The sequence below is a fragment of the Lissotriton helveticus genome, chromosome 6, assembly GCF_964261635.1.
Source record: "Lissotriton helveticus chromosome 6, aLisHel1.1, whole genome shotgun sequence".
In the NCBI taxonomy this organism is placed as follows: Eukaryota; Metazoa; Chordata; class Amphibia; order Caudata; family Salamandridae; genus Lissotriton; species Lissotriton helveticus.
Window position 1 is genome coordinate 1,140,646,010 of NC_136067.1, and position 22,163 is coordinate 1,140,668,172.

Below are 22,163 nucleotides of genomic sequence, written 5' to 3' on the forward strand. Positions count from 1 at the left end.
AAGTCCGAAGTTCGTCCGTCCGTCATCGTAGCAGTCCAGTCCAGTCCGAGGCCTTCCGTTCTTGCTGCCCGGTGAGTACCGTTGCTGGGGTAGTATCTAGACAGGGTCAATTGCATTGTCTCTGGTCCGTGGGTTTGGGGTACACAGATCCAACACGAAGTGTCCACTTAGGTGGATGCGGGTCCTGACGTGTCTCTTTATGAGACCGGTAAGTTTCGTACTGTTTTAGCAGTGCATCTAGTTTCTGTTCTAGTCCGCTCTGTTCTCGAGAAATTCATGTATTCTGTTTTCAGTATTCCAGGTAGTATTTTGTCAAAACTGTTAATTTAAATGTCATTCATGTATTTCAATGTCGTGGTATGAAAGTGGTGTAATTATCGTGTTCATTGTGTATTGTATTGTGTCTAGACTCCAGCCCAGTCATGCCATTGTTTTCCAAGTTACGTCAGTTAAAAACTAGAAAAGGTCTGTTAGAAGAAGCAGTTCCTGTCCCGCCTAGGGACAGTCCAGGTCATTTTATGTATCAGAAGCATGGCATAAGTGCCATATTATATCTAGATTTATGGGTGGAGTACACCAAACAGTTAGAAGAAAAGTACAGATGGCCCGTATCGGGTACATGGGATGCCGAGTGCATCATACGAGTAGAAGAAGTATTATGGAAAAAGAAAGCCAGACAGTCACAGAAAGATGCCATCGAGTTATGGCGCAAAGAATCTCATAAAAGAACCGAAAAAGAAATCAGAAAGTCAGAATTAAGTAGAGAATCCTTAGAAAGAGCCCAAGAAAAGGAATTAATCGAAATAGGTGAACGAGTTAAAACCGAACAGTCAGACAGACAGAGGAATGCCCTCATTAAGGGTATGTATCCTCTTCTTGCCGAGGGCTTGCCAAAAGCAACCCCGGAAGCACCATGTAATTTTCCGCCACCCTTAGTTCCGACCAAGCTACGTCACAAACCGACCGCAGCTGATATTTTTCTCTCGTCCTATTTGGACGACACAGTCCCAGAATATGCAAATCCTGTTCCGCCAGCTCCTGTAAATAATGTAAATCCTGCTCCTCCAGTCACCGGGGCACCTGTTGCAGTACCTGTTACGGTACCCCCGGTTCAGCCCGTAGTACAACTTCCCGCCACATCAGTCACTCTGCCAGCACGAAGAGTATCAGTCGATGATTCCAGTATAGGGGCCGCGGGAGGAGGTCCTCCTGGCACCCCGCCGCCAAGTAGACGTCTAGGACTAGTCGAGTTACATGAACGTGCGTTACAGCGTACGCCCAAATATAAGTCCATTGCAGAAATCAGGCGAGTTCTTACTGAATGCTGTTATGATCCAGTCCCAGGCGAGGATAGTATGGTTATATATTCCGTACGTATAAGGCAGGTGTCCGAGTATTTGGTCACCCTACCGAATATGAAAGAAGACCTAGACAGAATGTATTGTTTCATTCGTACAGGACAAGATCCAGAAAGTATTGCTGAAGTCATGTCTCTCAGGAAATCTGAGATCCAGTTCATGTTATTAAAGTTTCTGATCAATTGTTTAATACGGGAACAAGATTCCCCGACTAAAGATCCGACCGAAATGAGAATTCTGACAAAGTGGAGTGATAATATAGCCGAGGGTAAGCACAAGACACTCAATAGTATTGAGAATATGTACAAGAAAATACGTAAAGAAATAATAAGGTTACACGAACAACGCAAAGAAGCACAAGTAAGCGAGAAAGAAAATGACTCTTCTACTGAAGAGGTAGACGACGAGACTACCGCCAGAATAGCGTATGTAGGTAAATCTAGATTTCCAGACCGACATTTACGCCTAGAACACAAGAAAGTCTTCCATCTTCCAGCACCAGAACAAGGTTCTCTAGAACAAGTATTTCAAGCTACCGATCAAATTCTGAAATCACGAATCGGTTATAGTGAATTAAGTACCATGCATGAACAAGAACTAGCCCGATCAGCAGTCCGATGGATTACTGATTCTACCACTTTTCCAGACGAAATAGTGGCACAAATGTTTCTGAAACTGCCCCCAGCCGAGCAGCGACTGGTGGGTATGTATATGATCCAGCACCTCATTACGCTGTATGAGGGTCAACATTCTGATCCAGGTCCGTTACATGATGTCCTGAACGAGTTACTCCAGTATAGATGGAAAGGTTTAGGTACCGATTTAATTAGTGTCATTCTAGAACAGCACCACAAATATAGAACGTTTTTAAATCCGCATTTTGTTCATGTCTCACCTCCAGAAAGTAAACCGTTTTACATAGATAGACAGCATCCGTTACGAGAAGTACACCCAGTTAGGACACCAGATGGTGAAATGCAACGAGTATTTGTTTACACCCCAGTTACCAAGATGGAACTCTTAGAGATGAAGAAATTAATTCCCTGTCACGACAAAGATCCAGCAGGGTTCCACCGAGAATTAAAAGACATGCTCCGTATGGGAGAATACACGTATCCAGATATTATTAAAATGTTAAAAGTCCTGTTGCCCGCAGGGGTATACGAAAAACTCAAGGAAAAAGATTGGGAGGTGGGAGAGAAAAAGATCGATTGGACAGCTCTAGAAGCTGAAGATAAGATACGAGTACCAGGTACCGGTCTTGGAGACAAATGTAAAGAATTACCAGAATTATTAATACAAGTTTTACCTAGATTATTAGCCACTAAAAAGGAAGACTGGGATGCAATCTCAGCCTGTAAACAGAAACAAGACGAAGACACTAGTGATTTTTATTCCAGATTTGAGAAATGCTTTATAATAAACAGTGGTCTCAAGACGAGTAGTGAGTCATACCCTCATCTTTTTGTTACTAAATTAGTCGAGAATTCAAGTCCACAAGTTAAAAATCGAGTTTTGAAAGTCGAAAGTACCTGGCAAGCTAGTACCCCGTCCCAAATGTTACAGATGCTCCAGTATCATCAGAATAGAATCAGAGAAGAGCAAGATCATGAAAGGAAACGTATGAAAGACACGAAAATGAAAGTACTAGTTGCACAATCTGTTCCTCAAGATAGTCAGAAGAGGGGTCCGAATCAAGCCAGTCATCATGCAGCTCCCGTTAAAGGGACATGCAATTATTGTAAACAGCCAGGTCATTTTATAAACGAGAGTGCAGTTCTGAAACACAACATAGCCACTGGTAAAACTAAAGAAAGACCACGTCCGCCTAGACAAGAACAAGTTTCACAGACTTCTCAGCCACAGAATGCACAACAGACAGTTCCAGCACCGCAGCCTATCGCTGCAACACAGCATGTTACACAGCAGATGTACCAGTATGCTCAGTCAGAGTATCCAGAGTATCAACAGTATTCATGAAACAGCCTAGAGAGGGAGGTAGGCTTGCCTCTCATCGAGATTCCTGTAGATCAAGAAGGTCCCTATGTTCACAGTCAAGTATTAGGGAAAGACAGAAAGTTTCTGATTGATACAGGGGCAAGTAGGACTACCATTAGTCACGACGAGGTTCCAGGGGCTCCGCTCTCAGGCTCTAGAAATGTTTCCCTTGGATTTTCAGGAAAGCCTATTGTAAACGAGATATCAAAGCCAGTTACTCTTGAAGTAGGTCCATTGTCCCGAACTACTGATCTACTGCTTACGAAGTCATGTCCAGAAAATTTGTTAGGCATTAAGACACTGAAAGAATTAGGTGCAGTTATTTGCTGCTCCCCAGAAGGAATACGTTTGTTTTTACGTGACTTCAAGGGTCACTATGTTTTACGAGATTTTGATCCGAGATTGTCTAATGTTCCGCAGCATCTATGGGCGCAAGGTCCAACTGATGTTGGCTTCATGCAAATCACACCCCATCGTGTGACTCTCAAGCAAGGTATAGTCTTGCCACGAATCAGACAGTACAGACTGCCACCTGAGGCTGTAGCAGCCTTATCCAAAATTATTGACGAGCTCATGGCTCAAGGAGTAGTTGTAGAAACTGACTCCAATGTATGTAATTCTCCTATCATTCCAGTCATGAAACGTACTGATCTAAATGCACCTCCAGTATATCGATTAGTGATTGATCTTCGAGAACTTAATAAATGTATCATTCCCCAGTATCCAGTTGTTCCAGATATCTCATCCCTATTGACAGCCATTGATTCTGAGGCTACATTTTTTACAGTAATAGACCTCAAAAACGCATTTTTCAGTGTTCCAATTCATCCAGACAGCCAGTACCTTTTCGGTTTTTGTTTAAATGGAAGGAGCTATAAATTCACACGAGCTCCTCAAGGTTTCACAGAAAGTCCTAGTATTTACAGTCAAGCACTTAAGAGACAACTAGACAACATTCACATGCCAACTGACACTGCCCTGCTCCAGTATGTCGATGATCTACTGATCACAGCCCGTTCTGAACATGCTTGCGAGCGAGCATCGCTTACAGTCCTGTATTTCCTAGCCGAGATGGGGCACAAGGTGTCTCCTTCAAAGCTTCAATTCTGTGTCCAGCAAGTGATCTACTTAGGCCACTTACTGTCCAAGTGGGGTAGGCAGTTGACGCCTGACCGTATCCAGTTAATAGCGAGTCTTCCTCAGCCCAAGACACAGAAGGAGGTACGTGCTTTTATTGGCCTTACTTCTTATTGCAGACAATGGATTCCTCAGTATGCATTTCTAGCCAAGCCACTGATACAGTTAACGACACAGGAGGCAGCCGTATCGACTGTCCTCCCTTGGACATCTGTACATACACTTAGTTTCAATGAGTTAAAGAAAGCCTTATGCCAAGCTCCTGTCCTAGCTACACCGAACTACAATAAGCCTTTTACACTTTTTGTCACAGAACGTGATGGTACAGCATTATCTGTTCTTACACAAGATCAAGCAGGACAATACAAGCCCTGTGCTTATTTTTCAAGCACACTAGATCCAGTAGCCCAGGCTCTGCCTGCGTGCCTCAAGTCAGTTGCAGCCACAGCACTAGCTATCAGACAAAGTGATTCCATAGTATTAGGACATTCCTTGACAGTACAAGTTCCACACTCCGTGGAAGTTCTTTTAAACCGAACACAGACTCAGCACTTGACAATTGCACGTTTAACAGGTTATGAACTGACACTGTTCCAGCCACACATAGAAATCAGACGCTGCAACGTTCTAAATCCTGCTACACTGTTACCGTCAGTTACTTCAAATCCTGCCACACATGACTGTGTGGAAGTAGTTAACACTATGACTAAGCCAAGACAAGATCTGACAGATATTCCATTACCAGACCCCGACCTGACACTTTATGTGGATGGTTCATGTATGAGAACAAGTACAGGAGAACTAGTAGCCGCGTATGCAGTGACTACTGACACTGAAGTTATTGAAACACACCGTATTGACACCCTGTCTGCTCAGGCAGCAGAGCTAGTTGCTCTGACTCAAGCCTGCATACACGCCAAGAACCTGAAAGTTAATATTTACACAGATTCACGCTACGCATTCGGAGTTGTACACGACTTTGGAGTGCTCTGGCAAGAGAGAGGTTTCATGACTTCTCATGGAACCAAGATTCAGCATGGTTTCCTTATTCAAGCTCTGTTAGATGCAATACATTTACCGACATCTATCGCTATCATGAAGTGCAAGGCACATACGAAAGTTACTGACATTATTTCCCAAGGTAATGATCTAGCAGATCGAACAGCCAAGCTTACAGCACAGACACCAGACATACCAGTTAACAAGACACCGACATCCACTCTAGAACAGACTACTTGTATGACAGTTAAGGACCCCACTCAAGATGTCATAGATATCCAGTTACATGCTACCCCCGAGGAAATTAAGAAATGGTCCGAACAAGGAGGGGTCCAGACAGATCAGGGATGGTTGACGAAGGGTAGAGCCACATGGTTTCTCCCCGACTCAATGGTTCAAGTCATTATCAATACCGCACATAGTCCAGCACACTTAGGAGAAAAAGCCATGATAGACAGTATCCAGAACATTTGGTCTAACAAGCATTTACGAGCTGCAGCCAAGCAGAAAGTCCGTACCTGTATGATATGTTGCCAGTTCAATCCAGGTAAAAGTGTTCGCGTGGAACAAGGTGGATTCCAGCCCCCTGACCACCCTTTTGAAGTCCTCCAAATGGATTATATTCAGATGGAGCGATGTCGAGGTTTCAAGTATGTCCTTGTAGTTGTATGCGCTTTGTCCAGGTGGACAGAAGCGTATCCAGTCCCAGATTACGCAGCCGCGACCACTGCCAAGCAGCTGGTTCGTGAATATTTCCCCCGCTATGGACTCCCTAGGGTTGTGTATTCTGATAACGGCCAGCCATTCTCATCTGAACTAATGAAGCACGTTTCCCTGTTGTTAGGGTACCAGTGGAAGTTCCATTGTGTACGCCATCCAGAAGCAGCCGGTCTCGTAGAGAGACATAATCAAACCTTGAAAATCCGGATTGCCAAAATCTGTCAAGAAAAAGGTGTAGACTGGTTAGTTGCCCTGCCAGTCGCTCTGTTCTATATGCGCATGGTCGCACATTCCAGATCAGGTCTGTCCCCTTATGAGGTCGTATTCGGCTGCCCCCCGAATGTATGGGGTACACCTAGACCCCGAAGTATTACAGATGTTTCCAGTAATATGCTGACAGATTACCTAGCTTCCTTGATGTCTGCCCTACACTCTTGTCGTTCACAGGTTGCCGCCGCATTTCCAGACAATACTGAGGTGAAACCGCATGAAATTGTTCCAGGAAGCTTGGTTCTCGTCCGGAATTTTGATCGTTCGAGTCCACTGGAGCCTCGCTGGAAGGAGCCGAAGTTAGTCCTTCTAACCACCCGTACTGCCGTCAAGTTGGAAGGCAGGAAGGGGTGGGTGCATCTGTCACACGTCAAGAAATTTCACGGACTAAAAGCTGTTTCCAAGAACATTTCCAAGGATTGTCAAGATTTTAAAGACTGCCAAGATACTATTCTTAAGGACTGTCCCGCAAATGACATTGATATCAAGCCCTCCCTGTTAGAGAAAACTCCGCAGCAGGAGTATAAAAGTAAGCTACGGTCTAGTAAAATAAGTCAGCCAGTTTAATTGTCTAAGTCCTCCCCTAGGTGAAACGGTTAGACAGGTATCTGACATGTATGAAATAGACCCCCATAGTGAGAGAGTTAGTCAAAACTCAATCCGATGTATCGTTTTTCTAAGTTTTATATTGTTTCTCAGCCTGATGGTTACCTGCACGAGTTATGCATTTCATTTATGTTTTCCAATTTCTCATGTAAATAAGTCTTCTAATGCTACAGTAGAGCACACGTTTAGTGATCTACCTCCTCACGAACTATCCTATCGTCTTGCTATGCGCAACAATTCATTTATCCGTATGTTACATTATTCACACCAGACCAGCAATGCCACTAATTGTTGGGTGTGTGGTCGACTTCCCCCTTTCCAGACACCTAAGGGAGTTCTGCCACTCTTTCCTTATCCGTTTTCACATAATGGTTCATGTGGAGCATGGTCCACGTTAACGTCATCCTCAACTGATATGTCCCTTCTGAACAGTACATGTTTTCCAGACAAGCAAGGTCTTCCCCACAGAACAGGGTTAGATCTAGAAAATGAAGTTTATAATTTAGGTAATTATTCTTCGAATTTCATGGTCCTGAATGTTCAGTCTGATCCTACTCAAGACTTACCTGCTATTTCAGTACTACCAGTCAAAGGCGAATTATGTGTCAGAAATAATGGTTCCGTACATGTAGGACATAGTGATTGTACTACTATTATCAAGTATAGTGACAGTGGGAAATCTATTTTCAAAGCTTCACGTCATTCTTATTTTATTTGTGGTCAGACCGCATATGTTCGTCTGCCCCTCGATTGGGAGGGAACCTGTTACATTGCCTTCCTACTGCCACCAGTTTTTCTAGCCCCATCTGATTATCATAGAAACACACATCTAGTACACATTAGACATAGAAGGGAGATCGAGTCCCCGATTGTCGATCAAACTGAAACTGCTCTAGAACAGTATACAGATTTCAATAGAGGATTCTTCTTCTTTATAGGACCTATCCAGAATAGTAAGTTAATACGTAGGTTAACAAGAACCCTTGAAGCGGTAGTGAATGAGACTGCCTCTGCCCTAGGTAACTTAACGGAAGAACAATCTGCTATGAGATTTGTCGTGCTCCAAAATCGTCTCGTTCTTGACGTCATACTGGCCGATAGAGGAGGAGCATGTAGAGTCATCGGATCTAGTTGCTGCATTTTCATTCCAAATAACGCGCCGTCTGTTTATTCAGCTATAACCAGACTTCATAAAATTGCCCATCAGTTACACCAGGATCCAGGCACCTGGACATGGTCCGGTTGGTTTTGGAGTATAATTTCTGCCTGGGGATGGAAAGTATTGTCATTTCTAGGTATTGCAGTAGCGATCATATTCAGTTGCTGCCTCTGTATACAATGTGGCCCTGCGATTTGCGGCATTTGTGCTACCTCTTGTATTCCTAGTCCCAAGTCCCGTCCTAGATCCCGTTCCAAGAAAATTCGAGACGAGCAAATGATACTGTATGAAATGATAGATGGTATCATGAATATTGATGTTTCCTGATGGAAACGTAGTGACAAGGAGGGAATGTGGAAAAGTAAATTTTGCCATGTTCTGTGTCCCTACGTGTTCCCCATCCTATGTTATATGTGCATGAATAATATGCATATGTATTCCCCATGATCGATTAAAGACGCAATTACAGTTGTGTCCATCTCTAGTATGCCTCGTGAAAGCTACGAGTATTAGGCCTATGTAAAGTTATGTTGCCACGTTTCCCAGTGTGCACGTTATTTCATTGTAAAGTCCCTGTTTCTAGGCCTCAAAAGGGCCCGGACTCAGATTCAGCTCCTGTCTCCTGAACCCTCGCTGAGGAGCGATACAGCCCCCACCTGTATCCCTGACCCTTCACTTACTTCCTGCCTCACAGTGCCCGGCTCGGCCTGGCTCTGCCTGCCAGTCTGCCAAGAGTATGTTATGATTCCAGTTATCAGTCCAGCTCTCCTTCTCTGCATTCCTAAGCTACTGAATCGCATCAATAGTTTCAGTCATCGTCTAGCCTTTACGTCTCCATGTAAGAGAAATACTGTATTTATGGTCATTTAATATTCCTCAACACATACTACATGTAGAATAATGCATGCACCAGTCTTAGTGTCTGTTAGCCTTTGCCCTGATATCTTTTGGATTCTATCAACATGTTCTCTAAACATCAGATACTAGATAGTGTTTAGGTACATGTCGCTCTGACTCTCCAGACTTTCGTCTCTCCTTCTAGCGCAGAAGTCATAGCCCCCAGCTTCTTCCTAGTCACACGTCATTGTCAGTTTGCGCGCACCACTAGGTTAGAGGTCCCGGCTCCTCAGGTAGCCCCCTCCATGTTTCCGCCCCATTTATGACATATTCTGTTACGTTTACATCACATGTCTATGTACACGCCTCTTGTTACACCTACTTCCACCCTTATCTTTCGCGACTGCTACAGGCCCCACCCACTGCTACGCCTACTGTATGTACTGTAATGCAATTGTTTTAGTATATATACTTGTGTACTGTTATTAAAGTTAGCGCGCTCATTCCAGCTCCTGCCCGACAGCTGTCGGGGCCCCCCTGTTGGCTAGCCATCCCAGATCTTGCCCGTGCAGGTTGTCCTGTTCCTGTCCTTTATGCTGTATTAAAACCTGCAAACTCCTACTACCTCGAATCTTGACTCTTATTTATTGAGCTATCTGTTATTGTTATGTCCAGTCAAAAATAGAGGTATTATTTATTTATTTACCACACTTGCACCAATCGTTGTCTAATTGATATGTTCCTGCAGAAGACAAAACCAGAACAACACATCATAGGTTGGCACCTATTCAAATGTAGAATTCCATCTTTATGGGATCCACCCCCACTGCGTCAATGTATTTACCAGGTTGTTGCCCCGCATGGGCATGCCTGTACCCTTCTTAGCATGTGAGTGTGTACGCAGCACTTTCTCGCTGGCTCACACGATTACTGCCAACGTCATTCTGTAAAATAATTGTAATAAAACTTATACATTTTGGGGGATTCTGTGGTTTAGAACAATGTTGTATAGTACACGCAGACTGGGGTTGCTCAGACACTCTACTTGTTTTATAAGGAAAATGTGTCCTCTGCTTTAAACTCGTAGCCCCTGCCCTCGTTTTATCAGCGTGTATGGATTCCGGCGTCGTGTAGGCGTGTTCGTAGTGTGTTGTGGCAGACCGTGTCGGAGGTGGCTGACAGGTCGAGGAGGATGAGGGCCGCTGTTTCCCCGTTCTCAAGCAGGGTCCTGATATCATGGGTGGCGGCGATGAGGGCGGTTTCGGTGCTGTGGTTGCTGCGGAAACCGGACTGGGATGGGTCCAAGATGTTGTTCTTCTCAAGGTAGCGGGTAAGTTGTTTGTTGACGAATTTCTCCGTGACCTTCGCCTGGAATGGAAGGAGGGAGATGGGTCGGACGTTCTTGAGGTCCTTGGGGTCCACCTTGGGTTTCTTGAGTAAGGCGTTGATCTCGGCATGCTTCCAGCTCTCCGGGAAGGTTGCTGTCTCAAAAGAGATGTTGATTACTCTCCGGAGATGGGGTACGATGGCTGTTCTGGCTTTGTTGAATATGTGGTGAGGGCATGGGTCTAATGGTGATCCGGAGTGAATGGTGTCCTCGTCATTGACTCTGGTCCAGGATAGCAGGTTGTTGGTGCGGGTGGTGGTCGTCGGGGTGGTGATTGTCGGGGTGGTCATGGCACTGAAGCTTTCATTGATGTCGGCGGTCTTGCGGTGGAAGAAGGTGGCCAGTGAGTGGCACAGGTCTTGCGAAGGCGGGATGTCGTTGGTGTTGGAGCTGGGGTTGCAGAGTTCCTTCACGATGTTGAAGAGTTCTTTGCTGTTGTGCGCGTTGTTATCTAGGCGGTCCTTGAAGGAGGCCCTCTTGGCGGCTCTGATGAGTTGATGGTGTCTGCGGGTGGCGTTCTTGTGGGCTGTGTAGCTGTCCGGTGATCGTTCACGGAGCCAGTTCTTCTCCAATTTTCGGCATGTATATTTGGAGGCCTGGAGGTCTTCGGTGAACCAGGTGGTTTTCTTGCTGGTGCGGTTGCTGGAGGGTGACTTGAGCATGGCGAGGTTGTTGGCGCACTCGTTAATCCATTGTCTGAGGTTGCGGGCGGCGGTGTCGGGATCGGTGGAGTTGGTGGGCGGGTTCTGGGTGAGGGTGGCGGTTAGCTGGTCTTTGGTGACTTTGCTCCAACAGCCTCGAGGCCTCTGTTGAGTGTGGTGGTGCGTGGTGGGCTTCCTGCAGATGAAGTAGATGCAGTGGTGGTCTGTCCAGTGGGGTTCGGTGGTGTGGTTGAAGGAGAGGTGGGGGCTTGCGGTGAAGATGGGGTCAAGCGTCTGGCTGGAGGTGTGGGTGGGTGTTGTCACAAGCTGTCTGAGTCCGAGGTTGGCGAGGTTGTTGATCAGGGTGGTGGAGTTGACGTTGTTGTTGTTCTCGAAGTGGAAGTTCAGGTCTCCTAGGAGAATGTAGTCTGTGGAGGCGGGGGCGTGCGTGCTGATGAAGTCAGCAATGGAGTCGCTGAACTGTGGTCGGGGTCCGGGGGGTCTGTAGACGAGGTTTCCTCTGAGAGTGGTGTTGGAGTCAGTGTGGATCTGAAAGTACATGTGTTCGGCGGTGCTGAGGGTGTCGGTGGTGTTGGTCGAGACTCTGAGGCTATTCCTGTGGACGATGGCGATTCCTCCTCCTACTCCGTTGGAACGGTCTCTGAGGGTGATATTGTAGCCTTCTGGGATGGCAATGGTGATGTTGGGTGCTGAGGCGGGGTTCAACCAGGTCTCTGTCAGGAAGGCGACGTCCGGGGTGGTGGAGTCGAGAAGGTCCCAGAGTTCAACGGCATATTTGCGGACGGAGCAGTTGAGTTAGTTGGGTATCCTGTTTGGCGGTTTGGCTGGCTGGATGCTGCTGAAGCTGCAGATCCGGCAGGTGAAGGATCCTTGGGTGCGCTTCGGGGTTGCCTGGTAGCAGGTGTGTTCTCGGCCGGTGATGAGTATGTGGAGGGTGCTGGCATCATAGCTCAGTCGGGCATTGTTGCATCTGCGGGGGGCAGGGGTTCTGGCGCTGGGCGCGGACCAGACGCGGACGGGCCCAGACGGGCTTGCCTTAGGCATGCGAGCGGCGCGCCAGCGGCGCGGCCACGCAGCGGCCGCAATAAATGGGGATGTGGGAGGGAGGTGCAGCTAGGAGGCGGGAGCGGGGAGGCCACTGGGGATGAGGGGGGCAGGGCCGCAGGAGACGCAGCGTCAGGAACCGGCAAGGGAGAGCGGAAGGGAGGCAAAAGGGGGACAGTGGGGGTAACAGAAAGGAAAGCTACAAGAGGGAGCAGGTGAGAAAAAAGAAGAGCCAAGCCAGGTCAAGAATGGGACCTCGCAGGGAGGAGGCTCGAACCCTGCCTTGTCTGGACCAAGCCCTGTGCTGTCAGGCGGAGATGCGGGAGGAGAGCTGATCTCTGACTGAGGGTCAGGGGTCTGGCAGGGGTATACACACCCTCGTTGGTCACTGTCACAGATTCATGTAAGCACTCCAAAACTCACTCAGACACTTATACATTCATTCGCATACCCAATCACTGATGACATCATCCACAGAATCTCTCTTGCACCCACTCAAACCCCAATGTAACCTTTCATACACCCACTCCAACTTCAACAATCCATTCTCAAAACCACTAACACACCCATACCAGTACTTACACACCCACTCACTGATTCACAGGTCTACACACACACATCTACTCAGTCACCCACACAGCAATTCATACACCTAATATATCTACTCATATACCCGTACAGGCACTCACACAATGTCAGTCACCCATAGAGCTATTCACATACCTACTAACTCACCCATAGAGCCAATCACACAGTCACTTACTCACCTATACAGTTATACCCACACCCACTCACTTATTCATGCAGATACTAACACATACTCACTCACCTATACAGTCACTGACACAAGCTCACACTCACCAGTACAGCCACTCTCACAATCACTCACTCACGTTGTCAGTCACTCATATACTCCTCTCTTCATGTATACTGCCTTTCACATATGCAGTTACTCACCCATATACCACTGACAAATCCATTCACTCACGGACACAGCCATACACACACTCAGTCTCCCATGCAGCCCCTCACAGATACACTCACTAACTCATACAGCTACTGACTCACCCACTTACTCATCCACGCAGTCACACACACCCTCACCCACCCAGACATAGACTTGTACACCCAACAAGGTACTCAGAGAACCAATTAATCACCCATACACCCACTCACATACCCACTCACCAACCCATACAGCCACTCAGACACCAACTGACAGACTGATACGGACCTTCACACAACCTAGTCACTAGACCATACATTTACTGAGACGCCTAATCTCTCACTTACCCAGTCATTCAAGCACCCACTGAATTATCCATACAGCACTCATACACCCACTGATTCACCAATACACCTTGGAATATATATTTCACACGCATAAACTTTTTTAAAACACTCAGTTACTGGATGATGTTATCAGTGATGTCATTTGAGATGTCATCGATGATGTCACGACCATGTCATTAGTGATGTAATATGTGAGGTCATAAGCAGTGCATTGCGGGTGCGAGTTATAGTTAACCTAGCTAACTATAACTGCTGAATTTCTCTGGCTTTGTACAAGTGAAACCTGAGCTTAACAATAACAGTTCTGTAATCTTTGTTTTTTTCAGTGAAAAAATATATATATATATATATATATATATATATATATATATATATATATATATATATATATATATATATATATATTTATATTTATATATTTATATATTTCTTACAGGGGATCTGTCACCCCGGAGCACGTGCAGCAGCGGTGCGCATTTGGATGAGGCAGTCCATCGATAGTGACCACACATTCCTACTATCACACTCAGCAGAAGGATAATGTATACTAATATCCCATGTTGCAAGTTAGTTGTTTATTGTAATAGTACCCATAACCGGCTATATGGTACAAAGAAAAACCCAACGCGTTTCAGTGAACCTGTCGCCTTGCTCACGGGTGAGAAGCCATTCTCTCCATGATTATTTTAATGAGTGACGTGAAATACAGTGAAAATAAAGTTAGGACTTAGGAGGGTTTGACATGCATTACATTTTACATGGCGGCCATGTTAGCATGGTGATACTTGCATTACAGAATGTATTTCAATTCAAATATTAGTCACAATAAAGTGGAACACCCATAGTGGGATGCTTGAAGCAACATAAAATAAACATGAAATGTAAAATTTTAAATGTAAAGTCCAATTTACACCATTACCAAAGCCCCAGTGAGCAATGTTGCCACAATGTTACAATGCCTGGTCGGCTGACAAATATCGAACATGTGGTATAGTGTGAAAGTATACTTTATACATCTTATACATTTTTTAGAGCATAGTGACTAATATAGTTGCAAAACCAGTATAGGAGCATGATCATCTAAATGACAATCAAGGTAATAAATCAGGCAGAAGTGTAACTCCCATTAAACCAAAATGCTTAATAAATGATATATGAGTATACTATCTGTATGTGGCAAACATATCCAATATAGGATTATTATCTAGATGCAAAATATTAGAGATTTATGTAACTGTAAATAGGACAAAAAATAAAATACATATGTTGCTCAGCAGTAGATGCAATAATTAGGAACTTCAGGGACATGATCAAGCCCAGGTGGGCAAAATGAAATTTGAGGCACTCAATCAATAGAGAAATAAAGAGAACAAAATGATTTCTTAGCTTCAGGGTCGCTCAAGAATGACAGGAACTCATCTCCAGTAGTCCGAAACCCTGCAAGGCAAGAAAAGAATAGGTGAAACAGTGCAGTGATTAAAGAGAAAAGAAGAGAAGAACTTCAATAGTGACTAATATAATGTCTTATAAAACCTTTGTAATTATATCTTACAGGAGACACACTAAAAAAGAAAAGGAAAAAAGGGTAAAGGAACAAACTGTATCTTAGAACAGGAGATCAGAAGAAAAATATCATGTCAAATGACTATGCAGTTCCTCGTTCATATTCAAACTCTACGGAATTTTGGTATTGAGTTCTAAAATGTAGTGAAATTCTAACCTTCTTAAGCACAAATTCTATCACCACCCCTCTGTTGCCTTGGTATCTGAACAATTAAAAAGAATTTGAGTATGGTAGACTCTCTGTTGTGAAAGGTGTTACAGTGCCAAGCTATAGGGTATTGTTGCTCTAAATTTGTTATTGCTCATGCATGTTCAAGTACTATTTTCTTCACAGGGTGTGTGTACCCTCTGCGTACTTGACTTCACAGGGACATGTCAGTACGTTTATAGCAAATCAGTAATGCAGGTGTAGTGATTGTTGATTTTCCTATAGGATCCTGTGAGGAGTAACAAAATTCAGTCACACCAGTGCTATGTCTGCATGCCTTGCACCTGGTACAGGGTAAAACACCTTGAGCCCTTTAGTAGTATCATGTAGTGGATTGTCTGTCCTTGATTGTGGTTCCTTTCCTGAAGGTGACCCTCGGATTCTCATCAATGCAGCTGTTAAGGCTCTGTTCTACATACAGTATAAGCCAGCGTTTGCATAACATCTTTTTGAGTTTGCCTGCCCTACTGTTACAGGTAGTAATGAATTAGCTAATTTCATTGGACTTCCCTGTGGTTTTAACCTTGGCAAACTAGTTCTTCTTTTCCCTTTGCCTTTGCTTTTAGGAGTGCAGAATTGAGTATAGCTGGTTTGTTGCCTCTCTGAGTGAATCTGTTCAATATAGTGGTGTACTCCTCATGGAAAGCTGAATCAGTGCTGCAGTTGAGTCGCTTTCTGAGAAATTCCCCGTAGGGGATGCTTTCAATGAGGGCCTTAGGATGGCTACTGTCCGCATCTAATACTGTGTTGCCCACGGTCGCTTTCCTATGTAGCCAGGAAGTGCGTTTATGATCTACAACTTTCACTGTGATGTCCAGAAATTCAATCTTGTTTTTTTACTTGAGATGTACATTTAATATTGACAGAGTTCTCATTCAATTTTTTAAGCAATGTTGCTAGCTTTCCTCTACGTACCTTTCATATGACGAAAAGATCGTCTATGTAACAAATCCACATGACAACTTGGGAATGAAACTCCTCAAATTACTCTGCTGCCTGCTGCTGCCACAATGCCATGAAGAGATCGGCATAGCTAGGAGAAAAGCGGGTTCCCATTGCTGTTCTCTGCTTTTGCCTGAAGAATTTATCTTCAAACATAAAGAAGTTGTTTTCCAAGCACAATTTGATCATCTCAAGTATCATTTTGGTGTGGAAGAGCAATTAGAGGGACCTCCCTCTAAGAAAGTGTCTACATTTGGATAGCTCCTCTCTGCCCCACAGAAATAACGGTGGCACTTAAAGATATGACTAGCAAGAAGGCGCCTGGTACTGATAGCCTCACTGTGGCCTTCCAAGACCCTCTTCAATATAGTGAAAGATTTCACACAGCCCAAAGCATTTGCTGCCCCTATCCCCATGTCTCAAACAGTGTGCAACAATTTATCAAATTTCTTTGAAGAAAAAATTATTAAGATCACAGCATCCATCCATCAAAACGGTGTCGTCAATAATGAAGTCCCCGGTACAAACCTTGCCCCTGCCTTTACAGCCTTTCAACCTCTTACCAAGGAACAAGCTACGAAATTATTTCTGGATTGTAAATCAGGCACACCTTTAGACCCTGCCCCAGCCTTAATCCTAAATGATATTGCCCCCCTAATCATCAATTCCCTACTTGAAATCTGGAACTCCTCCTTATCCACCAGTGTTGTCCCTGATGCTTGGAAACATGCATTACTTATCCCAATTCAAAAAAAAGTTGGCATAGACCCACTCTGTCTTAGTAATTACCGCCCGATTTCCCTCCTACCCAAACCCGCTAAAGTACTAGAGAAAGCTGTTCAATCACAACTAGCAAACTACCTGGAATCCAACCTATTGCTTCATGATACCCAGTCTGGCTTCAGACCGGACTTTAGTACTGAGTCAGCACTACTTGAAGTTTCCGAATCAATTAGAGAATGCACGGATAGGGGGGAGGAGTCCATGCTGGTTCTCCTCGACCTGTCGGCTGCATTCGATACCATCTCGCACGACAAACTAATTACTCGTTTACAAGAGGTAGGGATTAGCGGACCCCCCCTCTTGTGGATAAAATCATTTCTAAAAAACAGAACCCAACAAGTGATGCTAGGTTCCTTTCTCTCTGCTAAAAAGCCACTGACTTGGGGTGTCCCACAGGGCTCTGCCCTAAGCCCACTCCTCTTCAATATATATCTCAAACCATTGGCAAAGATTGTCGAATCATGTGGCGTCAAAGTGATTTTCTATGTCGACGACACCCAGCTAGTGTTCTCCTTCAAAGACCACACTGAAAAAACCTTTGACAACTTTCGCCATTGCATGCTAAAGATCGCCTCATGGATGTCTGAGAACAACTTGAAACTTAATACTGATAAGACAGAAGTCTTATTTTTTAATCAAAAATCTCCCCCCCTCCTAATACCTGGTGGCCCACCGAACTTCACCCCCCCCAGTGCCTGTCCTAACTGCCCGAAACCTAGGATTTCAATTTGACGCCGCCCTCTCCTGTAAATCCCAAATCAGCAAAGTCACCTCCGCTTGCTTCGGGAAGTTACGCATGCTAAAAAAAATCATTCCCTACCTACCCCCAGACTCCCGGAAAACAGTAGTCCATTCCCTAATAACTTCTCACCTAGACTATGCGAATAGCCTATATGTAGGTGCCCCATCCTATCTTATTAACCAGCTACAAAGAGTCCAGAACGCGGCTGCCAGGTTAATCAACAACATCCCTTTTCGTCACTCCATCTCTCCCCACCTTATCAAACTCCACTGGCTCCCAATAAAACTACGGATCCAATTTAAAGCCTTGACCTTGGCTTTCAGAGCCCTTAATGACCGAGGCCCGACATATCTCCAACGCAGAATGAGGTTCTCACAGTCGCAACGTAACCTCAGATCCAATCATCTTCGCCTAATGATATCCCCTCGTTTTCGTCTTGCACGTACAGGAGGGAGGGCTCTAGCAGTGGTCACTTCTTAACTCTGGAACGACTTACCGACAGAGTTGAGATTCATGACTTCAGAACCCCTCTTCAGAAAAAAACTAAAAACCTGGCTTTTCTCCCAGATCTAGATCTAATACTCCCCCTCTTCCCCCCCCCGACCCCCCTCTGAGGTTAATGTCATCAGCGCCGGGACACCTCCGCCGGAGGTAGCTGCGCGCTTTATAAATTACTAAATAAATAAATAAATAAATATAAGGCATAACAGGACAAGTTGGTCCCCCACCTGGTGAATCTATTGGAAGAGATGGCGCATGAAGGCATCATGCCTCTAACCATGCGTAAAGTGATGCTAATAGCGATACGTAAACCTGCGGAACAGTGCTCCTCCTATTGACCCCTTTCACTATTAAACACAGACACAAAACTATGTGCTATTATTCTAGCAAATAGACTGGCCCCTCTGTTTCAAAGTATTATCGGGCCCGAACAGTTTAGGTTTGCTCCCGGACGCAATCTGTCCAGTAATCTTAGAGCTCTGTTTGGTTCTGTCACTCTTACTGATCCGGCAGTTCAGGCTGCAGTGGTTATTTAGATGCCGAAAAGGCATTTGATTCTGTAGAATGGCCTTTCATTCTAGCAGTGCTATGCCAGGTGGGTGTAGGAGACATCTACATTAAATGAATACAAGTACTGTACTCAGATCATACGGCGTGACTATATATGAATGGATACTCTCGGCCCCATAGCGATCACACGCGGAACCCATTAGGGATGCCCGCTGTCCCCTCTCCTGTATGCGGCAGTGGCAGAACCCCTTTCATGTGCTCTACGCGAATATCATTCACATCAAGTCATCCAACTCCCTAACTATAAATTAATTATTTCAGCATACGCAGATTACACTTTTTTATACGTCAGGATTCCCGAGCAGAATCAAACGCCAGGGCTGTGGGTTAATTGGGGGAAATCACTGATATTTCTCCTCACAGCCTCTACCACACCTATTCAAACTGAATTCCCCTTAATATGGACTAAAGAACCAGTGTGATACTTAGGGATACAGATAAACTCAGACCCTGACATGGTAAAAAAGGAGAATTATGGAAAAGCAGTGCAATGACTGACAGAAGTGATAGAACACTTTATACAACTGCCTCTTTCACTTCTGGGCCGTATAGCGCATATGAAAATGATTGTTCTCCCTAGTTTTCTCTTTTTGTTTGCTAACATACCAATATTGCTTCCAAATGCGGTGTTTAGCATGCTACGCACGCTTATGGTCCACCTACCTTGGGCAGGGAAACAATGACGAGTAGGATGGAACACGTTGACCCTACCCTACACTATGGGCGGACTGAATGCTCCAGATCTAGAAGCATATTACAGAGCTGCACAGATCATGCACATGTAATATTGGTTTGTGGGCTGCGAGACCTTCCACAGCTATATCTGGAAAAGGAAGTTGCTGCCCCGATACAGTTCTACACTACCTGCTAACCAAGGCGCAAGGTGAATTCTGATTAATTGACCCTATAGGAGCTGCAAGCTATCTCATCCAAAAAACAGCAACCAAAAATCAGGCTACACTGCTGTACTCACACCAACACTGGAGCTAAGAGGGAAATATAGGCCTAGGTCGCCCTCCACTCAAGAAGTCACAACTACAAAAATGACCTAGGTCTAGGGCAATCAATTTTAATCGAGCTGGGGTATCTCATGTCGTAATCAATTACGAAAACCTCCCACATTTTATATACAGGGTAGGGGATACACCAGTCAATAGCCCACCTTAAAAAGCCCGTCTCCTTATCTATACAGTGGAACAACCCACACCAGCATGTGATAGAAAAAATTGTGAGCAAGCACGATAGCACCTCACGGGCGCACCACCAATGGGACCCCTGGTAGGTACTCACCAGGACGGCCCTGTTATCATCATTGGTGCTATCGTGCCTAAAGAATGGTGTCCAAATGAAAACAACTGTGTTAACAGTGATAAGTGCAGTGGAAACAATACAAATAACACAAATAGTGATGTCACACAACATATAACATATAACATAAAAGCGCATACAGCACGAACAGACAACTTTATTCTTGTTCCTTTATGCTGTTTGCCGACATTAAAAAAGTGAATATGGCTACTACCTATAGAGCCACGTATTACTTGCCAGCATGTTTCATTGCCTTGGTACTTTTCAGGCAATTTCTTCAGGGCATATACTTTTTACGCCACTGCATAGGACACCAGGGTTGCAAACACTGTTATCAAAGACACAATAAAATTGAAATTGAGTTTTACTTTACTGCTCAACGTGCATATTCAAATAACCCCACTGCACAGAACGCACACCTGCTATCATATTTACCCTCTGTCGGCAGTTTTCTCTCCTACCAGCCGAGAGGTGATAAAAACAAATTCCGGTTAACTCCCTTCGTGAGTCACGTGACACCACCTTCCGTAATTTATAACTGAAAAACACCATCACAGTTTCATGAACATTTCTCAGTCACCCTGTTTCTAGATCCGTGTATTTTTTAATCTGTTTACACCCCTTCCCCTAACATTCTCAATAAACGTTACCGATATGAGGAGTGTCGCCGGCTTTCTCTCGTCCCTCGAACCAGTTGCCCCTCGGCTGTTCTCTATTTTCATCCTTGTGAGATCTAACTGGTTGGACTGATCTCGCGTTATTAAGCGGCCATATTGGATCGGGCTCAGTCTCAATTCACCGTATTTAGATTGTGGAATGCTCGGACGTTCTCGCGAGATCACGTCTTCCAGTATTCCTAACATTCTCCTAATATTTAAGTATTCTTCAATGTGTGTTATTATCTTTTTCTGTGTATTAACCATTTATTTACATTCTCAAGTGTATCAGCACTCTATGTTTATGTTACTAAAAACTGCCTAAATTGTTTTATACATCGATTATTTTTATACTCTACACAGATTTCACAGACTTCTCAGCAATCTATCTTGACCAATAGACCTATATATGCTCAGTAGCACCATCTATTGTTATTCTCACAGCATTTTTGATTGTTTGTGTTTATCTAGACTTTTTTGTCACTCACCCACCTCACTTACTCATTTTTTATAAAAGGAAGGGGAACATTATCTGGGTTAGTGTATATTATCCCATCTATAGGGTGATTTAGTGTGCATATCTGCTCATTGTATAGTCAAGACCTCCAGAGAAACAGTTAATATTATCATCTCACTCCAAAGGTGTATCATAAATATTCCATTAGGTTACTTTTTACCTGATATATTGGAAAAGGGTGAACTGACCTCCACCCAGTTCATGAGACACCCCTACAGACGAAAGGGAACATCAGAGCTGGCTTCAATGTAGCTTGTTCCATTCCAGAAGTTCGTTCAATCCTCTTTGTTCACTTTTCTCTTTGTAGATCCATCTGGCTTCTTTTGTTGTTAACAATCTCTCTACCGTTCACGCATCTCCTATTACTTTCTCCAATACCACTCATGTAAAAGTGTGCTTGTTCCTGTGGCAATGTTGTACCAGCTTCGTCGTGAGCTTTCCCGCTCTGATGGTACTCAGGTGCTCCTGTATTCTCCTGTATTCTCAATTTTATTTTGCGTGTAGTTAAGCCGATGTATTCCAAACCACATTGACATTGGAGCCTGTATACCACATTGGTGGTATTACAATTGCTAAATTGTCCCAACGACCATATTTTTCCAGATTTCAATTTTATGGTCGATGTTTTAACAGTCAAAGGACATACGGAACAATTTCCACAGGGATAGTGGCCTTTGGGGATTGCATTATCCCTTGAATCAGTTGGTGGTTTGACCCTCGAATGTACTAACTTGTCTTTCAAATACACTGCTGTACTCGCCAAGAACACAAGAACAGGAACATGTCAATTAGAACACGTGACAGATGAAAGGGCAATAATGGATAACACCCCAAGTGTGGTAAATGTATCTACTCGCATGCTTAGTGACACTGAGGTGGGGGGGTCCTACAATTGGGATTATC